Raw genomic sequence first — 13,008 nt, forward strand, 5'->3', positions numbered from 1 at the left:
TGTCTGTCTGCATCATGTCACTGAATGGTCCCCAGTCGCTGCCAACAGATAAGAAACGTCAACAGCTTAACCAAGTAGCTTTCAAAAATAGCATCCTTGATGAAACTGGAAATGTGGGTGCGTGATAGAAACAAACCATTTGCCTTCCATCTGAAGAAAGTTCGGCTGACCACAGGTATACCTACCACAGAGATGGAACATTTGTTTTTAAGACCCATATGTAAATGGGCAAGAAAATATCAGATTGAAAGCCTTCCCTCTCCATAAAGCACGAACAGAAATCTTATTTTCAATGAATCCGGCAAATCATTTTGGGTGGGGAAAAAAAAACAACAAAACTTGGGGATTATGGCTAGGCACTCTGTTTCTTTAAGATTCCAGTCAAGGTTTTTATTTGTTTGTTTTCAAGAGCACTGGGCAGTTTTCCCCAACATTTAAATGAATATTTGCACCGTAAACCACGTTGTTGTGGGTTTCCTGGTTGGTGTCCTCCCCCACCCCCTCCCGGGTAGGGGATGGGGGGTGTGGCGATCCCGACTAGATTTTTTCTTCCCTTCGCGAGTCCACCGCGGCTGCTGCTAATGCTGAAAATAGCTCAAAGGCGCTCAGAACGGTAGCACCACCCAGCAGCTGCGATCCTTTCGCTCCCTTATTTGCCTTTTCTCTGGCCTTTTTTCCCCCCTTCAGACACTTGGATTGGGACTTAATCTGAAATCTCTGGAGTTCAAGACCTTCTGAAAAGGGCTAAATAAACAATCTCTACATGTAAAGGCCACTGACTCCTACTTCCTCTGTGCAGAGCGACTGGGAGCCCGGCTGCCCGGAGGTAAGAGTTTTTATTCTACAAGGATTTCATTGGTTCCTGAGACCTTTCTGGTGAATGCTTTCAAATACATGATTTAGAGTGGAAATAAGCGGGGGGGCTGCGAACGGTCTCCAGGTAAACAGGGTGTCCCCCGTTACAGCAGGAGCCTCTGTGCATGGGGGATGGGGGGGGGGAGGGGAGGGGGAAGCGATTTTAAACTTCGCTTCACGCTCTCTGTCCCCCGCCTGTGCCTGCGCTGCCCAGACCTCCCCGCCCTGACCCCTCGCAGCAGCCCCCCTGGCAGGCACCACAGTGTTGGTTTGCTTGTTTTTTTAAGGAAAAAGATGCAACCGCCCGAATAAAGAAAATCTATGAGTAACTGTTCCTGAGGGACAGGGAGCAAGCTCTCTTTTCTGTGGTTCTCTGGGCGATCGCCCTGCGCGCACTCCTAGCTGGCCGTGGAGCGGTTGGCCGGGCGGTTTGCTGTTTGTGTCTTCCTGGCGCGGTTGGCTGACCCGCGGGGGCCGGAGGACTCCCTCCCCGGCTGGAAGTCTTGCCGGCAGGTTTCTCGCACGTGACGATCTAATTTTCTGGAGAGCTCCCCGCGCCTCCCCGCCACCCCTCCGCGCGCGCGCGCTCACCGTCCTGCCAAGTACTTTGATCTGTGGACTTTAACTTCAAACACGGCGTTCGCTTTGATTGTGGGTATTGACTGCGGTAGGTGAAAAGTCTTTTTGTTCCGTGCTTCGAAATCACTTCCTTGAGGTGATCTCTTGGGCTTTGGTTCTCCCTCTGCTACGTCTTGGGTTTTACTTATATGGAGACTCCTACCTGCAAGGAAGAGACTGTGTCTCCCGCCAGGCTCTCCCACCACCGAGACTGGGAGGAATCCTGCCCCCCTGGCCCCTGGCCCCTGGCCCCCTGCCCCTGCCCCCCTGCCCCTGCCCCCCTGCCGGCAGCAAAGGACAGTGCAGAGCCCGGTTCTGTCAGCCCCCCACCCCACCCCCCACCCCTCGATCGCCCGCTGCCTCAAAATCACCACGTGTCTCGAGGCCTAACTGTTGCCTTTTAGCATGAACACAGATATCCTTGGTATTTACTGATTCTCGTTTCCAAAACAGTCTATTGATATCGCAGATCACATGTCAAAAGAAAGCATGCATGTTAAACATAGGGTGATCTTCTGGGTAACTTTAAAAAAAAAGAACAATTAAAAAGAAAGAAAGAAGGGGGAATTTTTAAAAAGGAAAACTAGGGGAGGAAAACCCTGGGTAGCCAAAAGCCTGTTATGCCAGTGAAACTTCTGCTGAATGAGGGATAAGGAATGAAAAAAATGTATTTCCCAAAATAGGCCATGCAGCACTTCCTAGCCATTCAATCAACTTTTAAGTGTTTTCTTTAAAGAAAGTTCGTGTGTGTATTACACTTGTTCGTTACCCTTTTCTTCCCTCCCCTCGCCTCCTCCCTCAAAGCAGAGAGAGGGAATTTTCAAAGTCCTCAGCCTGATACTCAGTCTGACTTTGCTGGCAAACTGTCCCCGCCTGTTCTGTTGAAGGTTAGGGCTAGAAGGAACCCAATGCCGTCCAGGGGCTGTTGAAGTCCCCGGCCAGGACTGGGGCTCCTGGGAGCTGGCACAGCGGGCTCCCCACACTCTTCACCTTGCTGGGAGGGAAGGGAGCCAGTGGCCACAGGTCAGGGTTTCAGAGGGGAGGAGCTGGGGAGAAGGCTATGGGAGCAGTTCCTGGGGATCAGGTGCAATAGAGTCTCTAGATGTGGACTAACAGTGAGAAAACTCAGAGATGTTCAGTCCAGTTCTTATTTCCAACATCTGGACATTTAATTGCTAACCCCTCACCCCCCACTTCAAATCTGCCTTCTAAGGAGCATACTAATGATCACATTTCTGTGATGTGTCAAAATTTTAAATCCTCCAGTTATTTTAAGCGTGTACTTCCCTCCCTTGGGGGGGGGGGGCTAGTATGTCCCCCCCCCCTTAGTACTAGGGAGCTCTGATGTGGCATCGCTGAGTGCAAATGTCCTGTCACAGGCAACACAGGTTCAGGTGCAGAGTCCAATGGCACCAGGACGACCTGGGTCAGGAAGGTGTCAGACGACCATTCCATTCTTGGTGGGCAAGCCATTGTTCCCTGTGCTGCTGCTGTTGTTTTGTTCCTTTGTGTCTCTTCACCCCTTCATTTTCCTCTGAAACTGGATTGTTTGAACGTGAAACTCCAGGTGAAAGCTCGCCAAAGCCACCGAGTTTCACACAGCTTCTACATGAAAGGATTCTACCCAGCCTTGCTCGAAACTTGGCCCATGTTTTGCCCAAAGTTTCGTGAATGTCAGCGAGGCTGGATTTGAAACCTAATCCTAAACCAGGTGACTTCTAGGGACTCGGGAGGCTTCCCTGTCCGAGTGTAGAACCTGTCAAGCAAGGCCGTCCCTTATTTTCATGCCTCCCGCGGCACTGCATGGGTACACACGTTTTTTCTTCCCCCAAGAAACTCCCATTTGTTTTATGACATTTGAAAGCCAGGTTCAATCCTAATATGAGTTTTTATAGCTGTGGTATTTAAGCATTGGCAACTCCGAGTCTGCATTTTAAATTCCTGCACAGCCTGAACCACAGTGGTGTGAACATGTTGGTATAATTCAGCTGAAGGAAGTCCCCGGAGAGTCCTGGAATGCCTTTCTTTGCTTAAATATACCTCTGTGCCCATGCGGAACAAACAGTAACATTTTGTCCTGGCCCGTCCACTTGACAGTATGCTTTTTGTTCGCGCTCCAAAGGTGGTGTCAAATATATTGGTGGAAAAAAATAATAAACTTCCAGCTAATTTTTTTTTCGCCTGCTCAAGTGATATACTCCTAGGGAACATAGTAAGCCTTGAAAACTTCAGTACTATTATTTATAATGTAGACTGAGACTAAAGGGGTACTCAGCAGAGTCAATTTCCATCAGAAAAGGGTGGTGACTTGGAGCTGATGGGTGTATTGAATGGTCAGACAGGGCGAGGTTGTGAAGGTGTGTGTGTGTGCTGGTGGAGGTAGAGGCGGGTGGAGAGGAAAGGCGATTTGTAAACTATGTTCAGCAAATCTGTCACGTCTTAAACAAAAATAATCAGGCCCAGGATCCAAAAGCATTCCTTTCTTCTGTTGATCATCTAAATTTGTGTTGGCTGAATGTTGCATTTTGGGGGGATATTATTTTTTTAATTTTATTGAGGACAGCAAAGATTACATTCTGATCATTAGGATTCCAGAAATGACAAATAACCTCCCATGAAAATATGACCAATTGGGAGACCCATGCAGTTGTAAATGAAGCTGCAAGAGCCAGTCTCAGAAAGATCACGGGGTCTGTGCCCATTAGAGATGCGAAGCCCAGGAAACCATGAGTTGATGTGTCATGTTATTAGTTGGAGGGTTTCTGAACTCATTTGAAGAATTTTCATAAAAATAAATTTGTGACCTCGCTAAAGATTTAGTTGGACTGAATTTAGTGAGATTTAGAGATAGTTATTTATTACAAAATTAAATTATGAAATTTCATTTTGAAAATTTTGTAGTCAGATATTTGTTTCATAAACTAGACTATTAAAGATGCAGTTTGCATTTTAGCAGGCGATTTGCAAAATGACTGTCATTGATCCCATACTACGTAAAGCTTTTGAAAAGCTCACAGTAACAAAACTCGCGGGTCTTCCATGTAGGAGCTGCACTTTAACACTGACTTCACTATTCATTGCATAGCATTTACCAACATATCTGATTTTTATATCCCCAAACTAGTGCAATGAGTAGAGGAGAGGAAGATGCTCAAATAGAGGTGCTAGAGAGAAACAGGAGAAAACAATCAGGACCATCTTGCGAGGGGGTTCGCTAAACACATAAAGGTGGAAGGAGCTCAACATTTTGAAAACAACCATCACCCTGGTTGGTTGGAAAAGAGAAAGGGTAAAATACCAGGTGGCAAATAAACACCAAACTTGTGCATATGCAAACTTGCTTTAAATCAAAATGTGATCTTCGTTCAAGAATGACCACACTGGTCATTTGAGAATGCAAAAATCAGCCTCTGACACATCTTCTCTTGTGCTTAATTTACTGTCAGAAAATGGAGTCCATATAACACTTACCCATTCCACAAGGATATATATCTATTTTTTTAAATATATTTTTATTGATTTCAGAGAGGAAGAGAGAGGGAGATAGAAACATCAATGATGGGAGAGAATCATAGGTCAGTAGCCTCCTGCACGGCCCCCACTGGGGATCGAGCCCGCAACCCTAGGCATGTGCCCTTCACTGGGATCGAACCCAGAACTCTTCAGTCTGCAGGCTGACACTCTATCCACTAAGCCAAACCACAAGGATATATTATTAAAACTTAAATGTATAGACGCATGGCATTTGTGTTCCTAAAAGAAAAAAAATTAGTTTCTGTCTGATCAGACCATGATGTCACAAAACAAAGCCCTCCCCTGATAGACCCAAGAAGATTATTTGCCTGAAACAGATAAACAGTCATTTCCAGGAAAGTCATCATTCTCCACCTAAACTTTTATTTGTTATTTGGATGTTATCATTTTCTCTGAAATAATGCTTTCATCATTACAGTGCCAAAACACCTCAAGGATCCCAAAGCATTCTCTCAGCTACCCAAGGTGGACTGTCAAAAAGATGTGGGCATTTCTTATAGGTTTATACGTAGACAGTGTTGTCAGGACACAGGTCCCCTTAAAGCCTCTCTCATCCTGAGCTTCATCATGGAGTAGGAGACCCTGGTGACCCTCTGAACCACTGTGATCCCCAGGGGACAGTTCAGCCCACTGGGGCTTGAGTTAAAGTAGAGAACAAAGAAGGCAACTCCTCTTACCTCTGTCCTTGGGCTGAGGCCTCCCTACAGCTCTTGCTCTAACTTTTCTTTTTCTCATGGCATTATTATCCCTCTTTTCTGTTATTTCCACTTCTCTCTCTTTTTTTAAATAAATATTTTTTTATTGATTTTTAGAGAGAGAGGAAGGGAGGAAGGGAGAGGGGGAGAGAAACATTGCAACCCCGGCATGTGCCCTGACCAGGAATTGAACCGGCAACTTCTCAGTGCAAGGGAGGACACCCAACAAACTGAGCCACACCAGTCAGGGCTCCGCTTCTCTTATTCTGGCAAGAACACAGTCTTCCCCTGCAGACTTCACCATCCTTGAATTGTGGGAGGAGGAAAAAGCCCAACGTCTCTAGCTCTGTGGGCTGCCAGTTTCACACACATGGCAAAGCTTGCCCATGGGCCCCTGAGTTAGAAGAACATTCTCTTGTGACTCACAGTTAGAGTTTGTGTTTAGTAACTGTTGAATAATTCATATCAGAATAAAAATAAAATGGGCATGAGGGCAGCTCTTTAGGTCAGTTTTTGCCTAATATCTTTCTTCTGTTCCAAGATCCTATCCAGAACACCAGAATACAGCCCTGGCTGGCATTGCTCAGTGCTTAGAGCCTCAGCCTGTTTGATTCCCAGTCAAGGGCATGTACCCGGGTTGCAGGTTCGATGCCTGGCTCTGGTCGGAGCATGTGTGGGAGGCAACCAATCGATGTGTCTCTCTCACATCGATGTTTCTCTCCCCCCCCACCCCCCCGTTCCTCTTTCCCTCTACTCTCTCTACAAAATCAATGGGAAAAATATCCTTGGATGAGGATTACCAAAAAAAGAAAAGAATCAGCCAATGAATGTATAAATAAGTGGGACAACAAATCATTCTCTCTCTCTCTCTTTCTCTCTCTCTCTCTCTCTCTCATCAATAATTTTTTTTTAAAAAAGGACACTGTATTACATTTAGTCATCATGTTTTCTTAGACTCCTCTTGGCCATGACAGTTTATCAGCCTTTCCTTGTCTTTGTTGGCCTTGATAGTTTTTAGGAGTACTGGTCAGGTATTTCATAGAACATCTTTGTATTAGAATTTGTCTTTTCTCATGATTAGAGCAGTGTTATGGGTCTTGGGGAGGACGACATTCTCAGTATCTCACATCAAGGATACATACCATCAACATGAGGTAGCACTGTAGATGCTGACCTTGATTACCTGTCTAAGGGAACGTTGGTCATGTTTATCCACTGGAATGATTCTCTTTCTCCCCCTTTCCAAACTGCACTCTGAGAAGTAACTGTGTGCAGCCCACACTGACAGAGTAGAGTTATGCTCCTCCCCTGGGTAGAGCATCTACATAAATTATTTGAAATATTTCTGTGTGGGAGATTTGTCTTTCCAGTTTACTTACGTTCAATCATCGTATCTAATGAAAGGGTAATATGCAAATTAACCATCATTCCATCACAAAGATGGCGGCGACCATAGCCACAAGATGGCGGCGCCCAGTCCCCTCAGCCCCGCTGGAGTCCCCCAGTCCTGGGGGGCGGGGCGGCTGCTGAGAGCGGGCAGTGTGAGCAGCCTGGTGGGACGCTTGCATTATCACCGTGGCAACAAGGCAAGCGTCCCACTCCAGTTGTAGAGGGCCTCTGGGCAGCATGCTTCCCGCCCTGGCTGTGGAGTGCCTCTGGGCAGTCTGCGTGCATGTGCAGAGCAGCCAGGGCAGGACACGGAGAGCCTCTGGGCTGCAGAGAGCCTCTGGGCAGCAGGCGGGGAGCGGCCAGGCCCTGCAGAGAGCAGAGAACCATGGGCAGTCGGCCTAAGCCATCAGGGCTCCTGGATAGGAGAGGGCTCCCCTGAGGGCTCCCAGATTGGAGAGGGTGCAGGTTGGGCTGAGGGACCCACCCCCTGTGCACGAATTTTGTGCATTGGGCCTCTAGTTTACTTATAACAGAATGAATGCATAGATATTTATTTTATGCTTTAGATTATAATTCAATACAACTTTTCTTATTTTGTTGCTCAAATTTTTCCACCTTTGGCTATTGGCAGCTTTTGCTTGGCTCCTATGTCCCTTTGACATATTCCTGTCATTGTGAGTTTTTCTTTTCCTTACCTGGTATCACAAGATACCCAGGCTCATTTTGTATATTTCCTGCCTCAGTCCTAGAATCAATCATCTCTTCAAGAAGCCCTGGTTTCTTTTATTGAAGAATGGTATTACAAACCAAGACCAGGGCATCCATTTTAATTTCTGAATATGACCTTATCAGCCACCTATTTTTTTAAGAAAATTTTCATTTTGTTTATGAGTTTTCAGTTTATAGCTGGAAATACCTTGATGTATAAAAAGATAATCTTTCCTGCTTTTTCAGATTAATAGGCTACATGTGACCCTTGAATACTCCCCTGTCCATCTTTTTGAAACAAATTCAATTAAATATGATCATCTCTGTTTGTTATTGTTAATTTTGGTAGGAGATTCATAGTCTTAGATGTGGTCCTCAAAAGTCTTAAATGAAGTCTTCAAATGTTTCTTCCTAAAATAAATGTAAGGACATCATGCATTATTTACAATTTGATTGATCAAGACTATTAAATGAATATGGGATTCTGTTACCAAGCCTTCCTCTTACTTTGTGCAAAGAACTGTGCCACAGACAGATGAACAGTCTGGTGAGACAGTCAGATAATAACAGTTGGTAGGAGAAGATGGATGATATAGAGGTCCGCAGTGCTGTCAGACCACAGAGCTGGGGTTGAGAGTCAGGTATCTATAATGCTTAAAAATCAGAGATGTTATCACAGATGGAAAAACTGTATTTGAATTGGACTTTGGGTCAGATAAGAGGGTATTCAAATGTAAGAAGGTGATTGTGACTAAAGACTCAGAAAAAAGATAGCTCAGTACCCAGAGAATATCCAGAAGTCTGGTATAGCAAGAACTTAGGTCTGATGGGAGTGTCCCTGGAAAGGGGTATTGGGTTGGCATTCATTTATTGAGAAGAAAATTATCATAATTAGGTACATATGTTAGTGTTATTGCTGATCAACATTCAAAATGATTACAAGTGAAACACCGGAAAGCCCTTCCAGTAGATGTAGCTGAGAAGAAAGGGACAAAGATAAGAATAGTAGAAATGAGAGGAGATCAGCTGGTGTGGAATATGAGGCATCAGGACTATTCGGTACTGCCTCTAACTAGACTTTGTCTTAGAAACTAAAACTCTACCTGCAAAATAATTGCACCTGTAATTTTATTTAATATTTAGTATTATCAGAGATAATAAGTTATATTTTTATTGTTTCACCAAATACATAGCTGTGTCATATTCAATAACTACTTTGATTTACTTAATTATCTATTTTAATGTAGGGTGGTATTACTATTAATATGGGGTTGGTCATGCAGGTATTATATACCCAGTGTACAGGTGAGGACAATGACACCCAGATAAGTTGCTGCATCATCCACATTATATCCCTACTAAATAGCAAATGGTAGTTTGACACTCATGTCCAGATCTTTCAAAGTGTGCCATTCCACCCAGTTATAAAATACAAAAGTATAAAACAGTTTAGAAACAATAGCCAAAGCATAACAAGAAAACTATTGGTCCAAGCAATAGGGGAGATATTTTCTCATCAAAGCAAGTTTTAATTTTCTATACTTCACTAAGTGGAAAACATAAGCAAAAGGGAGATGAGGATTACAGAGAAAGACAGGTATGTGCCAATGGAATTAATGAACCAAAATTTAGGAGTTGGCTGATTGAAACAAAAGATGCAGGACAGTAAGAAGAATGAAGTTAGTAACTTGATACCATGTAAATAAAATAGTATACTCTCTTATGAAAGGTCAGTTCAATATTAAAAAGGATAGAATAGAAATATTAATATCTTGTTCTAAAGACAAAATTGGGCCTGAAAAAGGGGATTGGATTTAGTTCAATGGAAAAATACATGTACGATGTGTTTTCAAAGCATCGTATTTTGATTACTTTAAGTATTGCATTTCCTGGTCCAAGTACAACTTTGAGTTGGTTTAATTCTAGTAGAGCTGTTGCTCTTGACATGTGTTCAGCTCAGTGGTACTTGGTTCAAGTTTGCAAACCTAAGAAATTTGGTTGGTTTTGAATTTAGCTCCAAGTAGCATTCAGAAATTTTGTTTTTGTTTGAACTGATTTTTTAAATATTTTAAAACTAGGCAGCACTCAACTTTTAAGACAAATTCTTAATGTTAAAGACATCCATGAGTGTTGAAAAAAGTTAAGAATGGGAAACTATAAAAAACAAATATGGCCACCTACCCTTGAAGTTTGATTGGAAACCACACCCTGTGGAACCAGCAGAGCTAATTGCTGGAAAGTATGGCTGAGCGTCTGGTTGACCTTCAAGTGCACATCTATAAATAGACCACAACAGTGAGCCTGAAGGATTCACAGGGGAGTGGTGGGATGAAGAAGGAAATTTTGTGCTAATGCAAGAAGGGTGTTAAATGTCAAAGGTCTAGGCCTCATTCTGAAGTAGGAAGTGGTCATTGTCCCTGACTTTAGGGCAGTAATGTGATAACTTTGGCAAGAAGTAAATAGCTTTATTACCTCTTAGTGGTGGCGTATAAATAACAATTTAAGTTGTTGACCATAAAAAGCATTTTATAATTTGAAATATAAGTTATTTTACATTTTTATCTTAGTTAAATATAAAATTATAAATCATTTTATTTTATTAATTTGTTTTAAAAATGTTTTTATAATTTGAAATGTTTATATATGACATATAAGCAATTATTTACAAAGTGTTTAAAATAAAAAATTAATAGTTTACTATTACTATTTCTGACAAAATTAAATCATTACAATTTACTTTTTATATCAAACATTATTTTCTTTCAAGGCAGAATAAAACCAAAATAAAATACAAACAAGTTTTAAACTTTATATTACTACCACAGAAGATGTAGTTTATGATAAAAAAAAAAAAACTCTTAAAAACGAGGTAAAAGAATAAAAATCTGAGTAAAATGGAAAATTCAGTCTTAGAGGCAATTTTTGTAGAAAGAATAATGTTTCCTTTTTGGGGAAAAATACATTTTAAGATGGCTGTTGGTCTTCAACACAAAATATATTTCATTTTAATTTGTGTTTGAGCAACTTTACTTTTAAAATAATGAATGCATTTCATGTCCCAAAATTCATTTAGAATTGGCACTCGAGTTTTCTTTGTCTCATGTGGTGAGAACCACAGCTTGTGTAAAAACTTGTATAAACTTGTCTGGAAACAAAGTGATAATTTTTATGTTAATGTGAGAAAACTTGATTGCAGTCAGATTTTTATCCTCCTCATCTATTTTGGAAATTAAAATTAAACAAAAAACACAGAGCATTAAAAATCATGTGTGCACCTCTTAGTGTTATGCATTCACATACATCCTTTTTCTAATCAATATTCCGAATGACTAAATGAGAGCATAGGTGTAAAAACACTTGGCAGAAGACCATATGGTGTAGCTGGTACATTTAACACTTGGCTGTGCTTATTAAGAAGAATGATCTACATGTAATAAATCAGGAAGGAAGGAAAGTAGAGTTTCCCAGTAAAATCAAATAGTGTTTTAAATGAAAAGAGATAATGACTTTTAATGCCTTAACCAATTTAATTATCAAATGAAATATTGTCAAAAGGATCTTTTTATGTTCCTCCAATCACTTATTGCTTCCTTTCACCATTAAATATGAATCATATGAGCTCAAGGTTTAAGACTTTACACTCTAACACTTGGACTACAGACCAATCTAAATGTGAAAAACATGGATGAAATCTCAACCTTCCAAGAAAAAAACTCACAAGCAAACAAGGAATTGCTTTAACCTTAAAAAAAAAATAAGTAAATGAATAAAATAAAAATAAAGAAATTAAAAACCTATGTCATAAAAGTGCACAGAAATATATGGACTAAAAAATAAGAAATTCAGATAATGGTTGCCTCTGGAGGCAGGGAGCATATTTCAATGAGAGAGGTAGACAACAGGCTTTAATTGAGTCCATGATGTCTTATGTTTTAAGGTAAGTGATGGGCACATGGATGTTATATTATTCGTTTCATCTTTTGAACATCTGAGTAAAGACCTGCATCAAAAAGTCTTTTTCCTCTCTCTCCCATGCCCTAAATCTAAGATGCGTTCTATACACAGAATAAGTTTATCAGATGCTAACAATATTAATTATTTTTACTTAAAACAGCCCAGATTTTCTGAAAATTTACAAATAGAAAATAATACAACTGTTATCGTGTTTGACTTAGATTTCTATATTTTTGGTTAGGGCCCAAAACTTCTATAAGTGGTGAACTAGGAAAGAAAATGAATTTTTTTCTTTAGCAGACAAATATCTTTTATAAACCGCCATTGAAGATCATTTCTACAGGATGTATCATTCCACAAGGCATTGTTGCATACAATTCATAGCACCTACCTAATGTGATACTTACTCTTTAAATTATTCGATAATTTGTCATTATGCTTTATGAGAATTTGTAATGGGGTTTGAATCCAGTGGTGAATAAGCTTATCGTATCTTCCTGTTTGAAGATGCTCTGTGCAGGAAGTGTTTGGAAAGTGGTTTCATAGAGACAATACTCTATAGGACCCTGAAAACATGATACTATGCCAAATGAGGACTGCTTATATTCAATACTTAGTAGTGCTCCTCCTGAAATTTAATTTATTCAAAAGATTTACATACACACAACTGTTACTTAATTTTTACACTTAACACCTCTTTGATGTGGGGAGGTGGGGAAACCTCATGGTTTTTCATTACCGTTTGGCAAGAATCAATGCTTAAGTTTGAGAATTTTTATTTTGATGTGTTCTATTTGTGCTACACTTGGTATGCCAAAATGGGAACACTGGAAGACATCACTATCTTGTTAAGAGTTGACAAATGATGGGTAATACCGAATGACTTTTTTTCTGTTGTTGTTGTTGTTTTATTACAAGTAATTTTACATGTAGTCTGAAAGTTCAGCATAAGCAAAAAGTTCATAATTTTATATCATACAATTCAAAGAAAAGAGATTTTCTATATTTCTTGGTAAAGACCATGAAAGTACATAAAATTATATAAATGGGACACTAACACATTGGGAGAAATTGTGAAGTTCTAATAACACAAAGAATAACTTTGAATTTCCTCATGTCATCGTTATTAAAGCTGAGAAAGCAAATATTACATAACCAGCCCACAGCACTGTTTGGAAGCAAATGTGAGAAGGCCTTCCCATCAGGCCCCACTGATTCCCTGACCTTCCTTAGAATTTCTTCTCCTTTGCCTTCT

General features: G+C 41.0%; 1 protein-coding gene across 12 annotated transcripts in view; it reads left to right on the plus strand.

The window, feature by feature from the left end:
* Window positions 1-429: 429 nt before the first annotated feature.
* SORBS2 (sorbin and SH3 domain containing 2) overlaps window positions 430-13,008 on the plus strand; it is a 165,355-nt gene continuing 152,776 nt past the window's right edge. For 4 of the 12 annotated variants that reach the window (XM_059685643.1, XM_059685646.1, XM_059685642.1 and 1 more), the window contains exon 1: window positions 430-826. The gene's annotated coding sequence lies outside the window, so the exon portion shown is untranslated. The remainder of the gene's footprint in view (window positions 827-13,008) is intronic. The other 8 variants (XM_059685649.1, XM_059685657.1, XM_059685653.1 and 5 more) reach the window with 7 other exon arrangements.

The sequence above is a fragment of the Myotis daubentonii genome, chromosome 2 (assembly GCF_963259705.1).
Source record: "Myotis daubentonii chromosome 2, mMyoDau2.1, whole genome shotgun sequence".
In the NCBI taxonomy this organism is placed as follows: domain Eukaryota; kingdom Metazoa; phylum Chordata; class Mammalia; order Chiroptera; family Vespertilionidae; genus Myotis; species Myotis daubentonii.